At 49.7% G+C, this 10662-nt stretch overlaps 1 protein-coding gene across 3 annotated transcripts in view; it reads right to left on the reverse strand.

Annotated features, from left to right (window-relative positions):
- AMMECR1L (AMMECR1 like) overlaps positions 1 to 6188 on the reverse strand; it is a 62923-nt gene extending 56735 nt beyond the window's left edge. The window contains exon 1 of one of the 3 annotated variants that reach the window (XM_077488399.1): positions 6058 to 6188. The gene's annotated coding sequence lies outside the window, so the exon portion shown is untranslated. The remainder of the gene's footprint in view (positions 1 to 6057) is intronic. The other 2 variants (XM_077488400.1, XM_077488398.1) reach the window with 2 other exon arrangements.
- Positions 6189 to 10662: the final 4474 nt, after the last annotated feature.

A 10662-nucleotide genomic window follows, 5' to 3' on the forward strand; every position in this document is an offset into this window, starting at 1 on the left:
TGCATGCTCAGAATAAATTACGAGATGAAAGCTATTGGCTACTGGCCCATTTATAGTCCCGTTGTACGTGTTCTACGTCACCACGTTCAGAACGATTGGATTTTCCAAAAACTTTGTGTGACCGCATGTATGCAAGACAAGTTTGTGTGTACAGGTCATTAGAGTTAGTATGAGAGATCAGTTTTAGAATTGGTAAGACAGATGATCAGTGTTAGGGTTGGTATAACAGATGATCAGTGTCAGGACTGGTATGACAGATGATCGGTGTCCGGACTGGTATGACAGATGATCGGTGTCCGGACTGGTATGACAGATGATCGGTGTCCGGACTGGTATGACAGATGATCGGTGTCCGGACTGGTATGACAGATGATTGGTGTCAGGACTGGTATGACAGATGACTGGTGTCAGGACTGGTATGACAGGTGACCTTTGTCAGGGTTGCTATGCTGGATGATCAGTTTTAGGATTGGTAAAACAGATGATCAGTGTCAGGACTGGTAAGACGGATGATCAGTGTTAGGGTTGGTATGACAGATGATCAGTGTCAGGACTGGTATGACAGATGATCAGTGTCAGGACTGGTATGACAGATGATCAGTGTCAGGACTGGTATGACAGATGATCAGTGTCAGGACTGGTATTACAGATGATTGGCGTCAGGGTTGCTATGCTGGATGATCAATTTTAGGATTGGTAAAACAGATGATCAGTGTTAGGGTTGGTATGACAGATGATCAGTGTCAGGACTGGTAAGACGGATGATCAGTGTCAGGACTGGTATGACAGATGATCAGTGTCAGGACTGGTATGACAGATGATCAGTGTCAGGACTGGTATGACAGATGATCAGTGTCAGGACTGGTATGACAGATGATCAGTGTCAGGACTGGTATTACAGATGATTGGCGTCAGGGTTGCTATGCTGGATGATCAATTTTAGGATTGGTAAAACAGATGATCAGTGTTAGGGTTGGTATGACAGATGATCAGTGTCAGGACTGGTAAGACGGATGATCAGTGTCAGGACTGGTATGACGGATGATCAGTGTCAGGACTGGTATGACAGATGATCAGTGTCAGGACTGGTATGACAGATGATCAGTGTCAGGACTGGTATGACAGATGATCAGTGTCAGGACTGGTATGACAGATGATCAGTGTCAGGACTGGTATGACAGATGATCAGTGTCAGGACTGGTATGACAGATGATCAGTGTCAGGACTGGTATGACAGATGATCAGTGTCAGGACTGGTAAGACGGATGATCAGTGTTAGGGTTGGTATGACAGATGATCAGTGTCAGGACTGGTATGACAGATGATCAGTGTCAGGACTGGTATGACAGATGATCAGTGTCAGGACTGGTATGACAGATGATCAGTGTCAGGACTGGTATGACAGATGATTGGCGTCAGGGTTGCTATGCTGGATGATCAATTTTAGGATTGGTAAGACAGATGATCAGTGTTAGGGTTGGTATGACAGATGATCAGTGTCAGGACTGGTAAGACGGATGATCAGTGTCAGGACTGGTATGACAGATGATCAGTGTCAGGACCGATATGACAGAGGATCAGTGTCAGGACCGATATGACAGAGGATCAGTGTCAGGACCGATATGACAGAGGATCAGTGTCAGGACCGATATGACAGAGGATCAGTGTCAGGACCGATATGACAGAGGATCAGTGTCAGGACCGATATGACAGAGGATCAGTGTCAGGACCGATATGACAGAGGATCAGTGTCAGGACCGATATGACAGAGGATCAGTGTCAGGACCGATATGACAGAGGATCAGTGTCAGGACCGATATGACAGAGGATCAGTGTCAGGACCGATATGACAGAGGATCAGTGTCAGGACTCATATCACAGAGGATCAGTGTCAGGACTCATATCACAGAGGATCAGTGTCAGGACTCATATCACAGAGGATCAGTGTCAGGACTCATATCACAGAGGATCAGTGTCAGGACTCATATCACATATGACAGAGGATCAGTGTCAGGACCCATATGACAGAGGATCAGCGTCAGGACCCATATGACAGAGGATCAGCGTCAGGACCCATATGACAGAGGATCAGCGTCAGGACCCATATGACAGAGGATCAGCGTCAGGACCCATATGACAGAGGATCAGCGTCAGGACCCATATGACAGAGGATCAGCGTCAGGACCCATATGACAGAGGATCAGCGTCAGGACCCATATGACAGAGGATCAGCGTCAGGACCCATATGACAGAGGATCAGCGTCAGGACCCATATGACAGAGGATCAGCGTCAGGACCCATATGACAGAGGATCAGCGTCAGGACCCATATGACAGAGGATCAGCGTCAGGACTCATATGACAGAGGATCAGCGTCAGGACCCATATGACAGAGGATCAGCGTCAGGACTCATATGACAGAGGATCAGCGTCAGGACTCATATGACAGAGGATCAGCGTCAGGACTCATATGACAGAGGATCAGCGTCAGGACTCATATGACAGAGGATCAGCGTCAGGACTCATATGACAGAGGATCAGCGTCAGGACTCATATGACAGAGGATCAGCGTCAGGACTCATATGACAGAGGATCAGCGTCAGGACTCATATGACAGAGGATCAGCGTCAGGACTCATATGACAGAGGATCAGCGTCAGGACTCATATGACAGAGGATCAGCGTCAGGACTCATATGACAGAGGATCAGCGTCAGGACTCATATGACAGAGGATCAGCGTCAGGACTCATATGACAGAGGATCAGCGTCAGGACTCATATGACAGAGGATCAGCGTCAGGACTCATATGACAGAGGATCAGCGTCAGGACTCATATGACAGAGGATCAGCGTCAGGACTCATATGACAGAGGATCAGCGTCAGGACTCATATGACAGAACAAAGTACAAACAAATAGTGACAGGAAAGTTGGAATTGAGGATGACATGATGGGGGGGTTGTGATTAGACGCTGAAATGATAGGGGGGTTGTGATTGGAGGCTGACATGATGGGAAGGTTGTGAATAAAGGCTGACATGATGGGGAGGTTGTGATTGGAGGATGAGATGAGGGGTTGTGAATTGAGGGTGAGATGGGGGGTTGTGAAGTGAGACTGACATGATGGGAAGGTTGTGAATGGAGGCTGACATGATGGGGGGGGTGATTGGAGGCTGACATGATGGGGTGAATGGAGGCTGACATGATGGGGGGGTTGTGATTGGAGGCTGACATGATGGGGGGTGAATGAAGGCTGACATGATGGGGGGGTGAATGAAGGCTGACATGATGGGGGGGTGAATGAAGGCTGACATGATGGGGGGGGTGAATGAAGGCTGACATGATGGGGGGGTGAATGAAGGCTGACATGATGGGGGGGGTGAATGAAGGCTGACATGATGGGGGGGGGTGAATGAAGGCTGACATGATGGGGGGGTGAATGAAGGCTGACATGATGGGGGGGTGAATGGAGGCTGACATGATGGGGGGGTGAATGGAGGCTGACATGATGGGGGGGGTGAATGGAGGCTGACATGATGGGGGGGTGAATGGAGGCTGACATGATGGGGGGGTGAATGGATGCTGACATGATGGGAAGGTTGTGAATGAAGGCTGACATGATGGGGAGGTTGTGATTGGAGGATGAGATGGGGGGTTGTGAATGGAGGCTGAAATGATGGGAAGGTTGTGAATGGAGGCTGACATGATGGGGGGGGTGTGATTGGAGGCTGACATGATGGGGGTGAATTGAGGCTGACATGATGGGGGGGTTATGATTGGAGGCTGACATGATGGGGGGGTGAATGGAGGCTGACATGATGGGGGGGTGAATGGAGGCTGACATGATGGGGGGGTGAATGGAGGCTGACATGATGGGGGGGTGAATGGAGGCTGACATGATGGGGGGGTGAATGGAGGCTGACATGATGGGGGGGTGAATGGAGGCTGACATGATGGGGGGGTGAATGGAGGCTGACATGATGGGGGGGGTGAATGGAGGCTGACATGATGGGGGGGTGAATGGAGGCTGACATGATGGGGGGTGAATGGAGGCTGACATGATGGGGGGGTGAATGGAGGCTGACATGATGGAGGGGTGAATGGAGGCTGACATGATGGGGGGGGGGTGAATGGAGGCTGACATGATGGGGGGGTGAATGGAGGCTGACATGATGGGGGGTGGAGGTGGAGGTGGACATGATGGGGAGGTTGTGATTGGAGGCTGACATGATTGGGGGGGGAGGGGTTGTGATTGGAGACTGACATGATGGGGGGTGAATGGAGGCTGACACGATGGGGGGGTTGTGAATGGAGGCTGACACGATGGGTGGGTGGGTGAATGGAGGCTGACACGATGGGTGGGTGGGTGAATGGAGGCTGACATAGTGGGTGGTGTGTGAATGGAGGCTGATATGATGGGGGGGGGGGGTGTGAATGGAGGCTGACATGATGAGGGGGGTTGTGATTGGACACTAACATGATGGGGGGTTGTGATTGGACACTAACATGATGGGGGGTGAATAGAGGCCGACATGATGGGGGGGGTGAATAGAGGCCGACATGATGGGGGGGTTGTGATTGGAGGCTGACATGATGGGGGGGTTGTGATTGGAGGCTGACATGATGGGGGGGTTGTGATTGGAGGCTGACATGATGGGGGGGTTGTGATTGGAGGCTGACATGATGGGGGGGTTGTGATTGGAGGCTGACATGATGGGGAGGTTGTGATTGGAGGCTGACATGATGAGGAGGGGGTTGTGATTGGAGGCTGACATGATGGGGGGGTTGTGTTTGGAGGCTGAAATGATGGGGGGGTGAATGGGGGCTGCCATGATGGGGGGGTTGTGATTGGAGGCTGACATGATGGGGGGGGTGAATGGAGGCTGACATGATGGGGGGGGGGGTGAATGGAGGTTGACATGATGGGGGGAGGGTGAATGGAGGCTGACATGATGGGGAGGGGTGAATGGAGGCTGACATGATGGGGAGGGGGGGGTGAATGGAGGCTGACATGATGGGGAGGGGGGGGTGAATGGAGGCTGACATGATGGGGGGAGGGTGAATGGAGGCTGACATGATGGGGGGAGGGTGAATGGAGGCTTACATGATGGGGGGAGGGTGAATGGAGGCTGACATGATGGGGGGAGGGTGAATGGAGGCTGACATGATGAGGGGGAGGGTGAATGGAGGCTGACATGATGAGGGGGAGGGTGAATGGAGGCTGACATGATGAGGGGGAGGGTGAATGGAGGCTGACATGATGAGGGGGAGGGTGAATGGAGGCTGACATGATGAGGGGGAGGGTGAATGGAGGCTGACATGATGAGGGGGAGGGTGAATGGAGGCTGACATGATGAGGGGGAGGGTGAATGGAGGCTGACATGATGAGGGGGAGGGTGAATGGAGGCTGACATGATGAGGGGGAGGGTGAATGGAGGCTGACATGATGAGGGGGAGGGTGAATGGAGGCTGACATGATGGGGGGGGGGGTGAATGGAGGCTGACATGATGGGGGGGGTGAATGGAGGCTGACATGATGGGGGGAGGTGAATGGAGGCTGACATGATGAGGGGGAGGGTGAATGGAGGCTGACATGATGGGGGGGGTGAATGGAGGCTGACATGATGGGGGGGTGAATGGAGGCTGACATGATGAGGGGGAGGGTGAATGGAGGCTGACATGATGGGGGGGGTGAATGGAGGCTGACATGATGGGGGGAGGTGAATGGAGGCTGACATGATGAGGGGGAGGGTGAATGGAGGCTGACATGATGGGGGGGGGTGAATGGAGGCTGACATGATGGGGGGGTGAATGGAGGCTGACATGATGGGGAGGGGGGGTGAATAGAGGCTGACATGATGGGGGGGGGGGGGGGGTGAATGGAAGATGAGATGACATGCTGGGTCACAGGCTCCTCAGTACAGTCACATATTGCCCTGTCCCGGGTTCTCCCCCAGATGTGAGAAGCGGACCTCTATGGACCCATCCCTCACACTGCAGACACAATACATTTGTGTGTCCATCGGGCTCTTCTAACACAAACAGACATCCCAAATCTCACCCGGTGCTGGTTCCGGTTCCGGTCTTTTCCAGCCGCCAGCCCGGAGTCTGCCATCCGCAGCCGAACCGAACCGGGCCGTTCCCAACCGGAACCGGAAAACAGCTGTCGGGACGTCACAGGAGAGGATCGCCAATAAAAAGCCGCAAGTCAATCATCGGAGCGATTGTCAGACGCAGAGTCTAGTCTACGGCGGCCAATCAGAGGGGCGGGGGCGGGGCTATCTGCTCCATTCCATTACTTATTCTTAGATGGTATAGACAGGAGGCAGGCGGGGGATGGGCTCCTGTTTGCTCATCAGTACCGGGGTGATGTCATTCTATGGATTAGGCTTCATGCACATTGGGGGATTTAAACGATTTCCTCTTAGCAGGAAAAAAAAAAATGAATGTTAGTCGCGTCAAGTCTTTGGGCGTTTATTTCATTGCCAATTTTTTCTGGCCAGTGAAATGAATAAAAACGTTTAGGACCAGTTCACACCACATGCAGTCCAGTGCGTTTTGTTTCTGCATCAAAAACACATGGGAAGTAGGTTATATGGTTTCCAATGGCATAGTTCACACCAGTGCTTGCAGTTCCAGAAAAAAAAGGACATGCTGCATTTTCCTGCACTGGACTGGAACACTGTAAGGCTCAATTCACATCTATGCATGTTACGCTTGAGTGTTTCTGTACTGCTTTCTACAATTTTCTAACTGCGACTTGCCAGTTGTGGGTTTTTTATTTTTTTTTATTTTTTTTACATTCACTGTATATAGTTGGTTGATAACAAGCGGGTCAGGAAGCCATCCAACGGGTCCTTAAGGCTGGTTTCACACTGCTACAGCTACGAGAACCGGATGTGATTCACACCGCACTGCAAATCACATCCGATCTCTGTGCGATGCGAGTTCAGCCATACAGATAGTATGGCTGAATTCGCATCGCACCCGCCCCAAACTCGCACAGGACCCTTTTCTTGGTCCGCAGCAGAATCGGATCGCATGGGTGTTCACACCATGCGATCCGATTCCTGTCCGAGTTTGCAGATCGCACTGCGATATGCGAATTGATCTGGGGGTGTCATTAACATTTCACTGACACTCCCAGCAGTTCGCATAGGGCAGTGTGAACTGCCGCCGGGAGGCATGCGATGCGGGAACCCACCGCGGATTTGCGGCGTTCCCGCATCACTGCAATGTGAACCTAGCCTAACAACCGATGAGTCATCAGCTGTCAGTGGGCTTCCCTGCCTCCCCCCCATGACCATATTAGACCCTTACCCACGCATGTACGCCCCCCCCCCCCCGAACCATACCAGGCCACATGCTTTGAGGCAAGGGGTCTCTGCACCCCCCACCCCAAAGCACCTTCTCCCCCATGTTGATGGGTACAGGGGCCTCTTCCCGACAACCCTGGCCAGTAGTGTTTCTATATAAAAATTTTAAAATAAGTAATTTTTGTTCATAAATTTGGGCCAAAATTTATACTGCTACACATCTTTGGTAAAAATAACCCAAATAAGTGGATATTATTTGGTCTGTGTGAAACTTATAGAGTCTACAATCTATGGTGCCAATCATTGAAAATTTAACACACCTGATGCACTGACGGCCTATCTCATTTCTTGAGGCCCTGAAATGTCAGGACAGTACAAATACCCCTTTTTGGAAAGTAGACAGTCCAAGGTATTTAGTAAGAGGCATGGCGAGTTACTTTTTTTTTTTTTACACAAAATTGTCATAAAAACAAGTTATTTCTCACACACAGCATATGCATACTTCCAATTACACCCCAACATACATTCTACGATTCCCGAGTATGGCGATACCACTAGTGTGGGACTTTTTAAAGTGGTTGTAAACCCTTACAACCAACTTTGACCTACAGGTAAGCCTAGATTAAGGCTTACCTGCAGGCGCACTGGGCAGGCCGCAGATCGCAGCGATATGCCAGGAGTGTCGGCTCCCGTGCGGGATACATGGCAGCAGCGAAGAGGAAGACGGAGGACCACTTCGGGGGCTTCGTTCTCAGGTAAGTTATTCATAATGAGCCTTTGCCTTACAGGGTGCGTTTAAAAAAAAAAAAAGATTAAGATTAAGGCTTACCTGTAGGTCCAAGAAATATCTCCTAAACCTATACGTTTTAGGAGATATTTACCCGAAGACAGCCACCGCTGTCTACGGCGCATGCGCCGTAGACAGCGGCGCGCAGGCGCACTGGGCAGGCCGCAGCGATATGCCAGGAGTGTCGGCTCCCGTGCTGGATATATGGCAGCAGTGAAGAGGAAGACGGAGGACCACTTCGGGGGCTTCGTTATCAGGTAAATTATTCATAATGAGCTAGTATGCTATACATACTAGCTCATTATGCCTTTGCCTTACAGGGTGCGTTAAAAAAAAAAAAAGATTAAGATTAAGGCTTACCTGTAGGTCCAAGAAATATCTCCTAAACCTATACGGTTTAGGAGATATTTACCGAAGACAGCCACCCCATCATGTCAGCCTCCATACGAGGTACTCAGGTACTCTGATGGGCTGGAGACAGGTACTCGGGTACTCTGATGGGCTGGAGACAGGTATGCTGATGGGCTGGTGATAGGTACTCTGATGGGCTGGTGATAGGTACTCTGATGGGCTGGTGACAGGTACTCACGGGATCAAGCTCATGTGACCGACTCTGATGGGCTGGCCATGGGACGCGCAGGAGCAGCGAGACTGTGTGGACGTCATATGAAGTCCACCCGGAGCATCATTTTACAGTGGCCCAGTATGGAACTGGTTAAAAGCAAAAATGATGGAATTTTAGGAGAGTATCTATTTAACCCTGTAGTTTAAGGAGATATTTCTTGCACCTACAGGTAAGCCTTAATCTAGGCTTACCTGTAGGTTAAAGTGGTCTGCAAGAGCTTACAACCACTTTAACAGCTTTCTTCTTTTCTTCACGCGGACAGCCCGTGGAAAACAAAAAGCAAATTACCGGCTTCTGTCTACTTCCGTGATCAGCTGTCATTGGCTGAGAGCTAATCACGTGGTAAAGAGCCCGCTGTGATTGGCCCTTTACCCTGATCTGTGATCAGCCGACTCCCAAGGACTCCGCAATCACAGATCGCACCGTCCGAGAAGAGAGGATGTCCATGTACATCCTCTCGGCAAAGGAAGCCCCCAATGTAGCCATCTTTCGGCTATACTTAGCATGGGCAACGAGTGGTTAAAGCCCTACTTCAACACTACTTCTGTGTGATTTAATACAGCTTCAGTGCTACTTTATGAGAGCGGCTGTCCATCTCATAGGGAGAAACAGTGATGTTATATATAAACGTTTAACTAGAAAAAGTTTCATCTTTCACTTCTTTCAGGCTCAAGTAGTGCTTATAAGGACACAGGCACAATTTACATTATAGTCTATGGCAGTGAAATTGGGCTAAAGTCCTAAAAAATTCTATAAATTGAGATGAAAAACTTTCCGTGCTGCAACCCCCCCTTTACTTACCTGAACCCGATCGTTCCATCGATAGGGATGAGCACAGCAGCTCCAGCCGCTGTCTCGAGTCCTCATTGGATAAATTGCTAACAGAACAGCCATTGGCTCCCACTGCTGTCAATCAAATACAGTCACATGGGAGCTGGGGGTGGGGCTGAGTTCTGCTGTGTCAATGGATGTAGCAGCAGGACTCGGGAGCACTCTCACATGGGTGCCCCCTTGTGAATTTGGGTCTCCGAGGGGGCACTCGATGTGGGGAGGAGCCAGGAGCAGCGCTGGGGTCCCCAGAAGAAGAGGATCGGGGGCCACTCTGTGCAAAACCCTGCTACAGAGGAGGTATGTATGAAATGTTTGTTATTTAAAAAATAAAAATAAAAAAAAGCAAACCTTTACAATCACTTTAAGACACTGCCCTAGATATACATTAGATGCTACTTCAGGTAGAATCTGCAAATCGTATGTCCTGCCTGCAGTCATACTGGTGTGACCGAGGGCTCTAACATCAGCTTGTTCAATTAAGCTTTGACTAAGGCTGGATTCACACTTATGCATTTTTAGTGCTTTTTGCATTTTGCAGATTTGCTCTACGGAATGTGTTCCATAGGAAACCATGTTAAATGGACTGTAGTGCAAATCTGCAAAAAGCACAAAAAACGCATCGGTGTGAATCAGGCCTAAAACCTGGAAGCTGATTGGTTTCTATGCAGATTTTGCACCATGCAGTTTTGCTAAATAACCATCATAGACTAAAATAAAGGGGTGACAATTTTGTCCAGTCCATTTTTGAAGTTTTGCGTGGAATGTGTCACATTTAGCTTTTTGTTTCTTGACTTTTTTGTGTCACACCAATACAAACAAAAGAAATAAAAATGAGAATGCCTAAACATTTGTAATTGCAATAATTTTCTGGGAGAAGTGGTGCATTTGTCTAAAAGAAATGCAGGGGTGCCATTATTTTTGGCCACGACTGTATCTGTCCATTGCAGCCACAGTGACCCACAGATTCCTTCTGCTGCAAAGTGCAGAGTATATAATCGCCAATGCAAATGGAGTTTAAAAATAGATTTCTCAGTTGCCAGTTGTTTTTTTTTTTTGCTAGAAAATTAGTTAGAAACATTATATATTTTTTAAAGTGGAAGTAAACCC

This window comes from Lithobates pipiens, unplaced genomic scaffold, assembly GCF_037356315.1.
Source record: "Lithobates pipiens isolate NorthernLeopardFrog02 unplaced genomic scaffold, aLitPip1_a1.2 Scaffold_18, whole genome shotgun sequence".
NCBI lineage: Eukaryota > Metazoa > Chordata > Amphibia > Anura > Ranidae > Lithobates > Lithobates pipiens.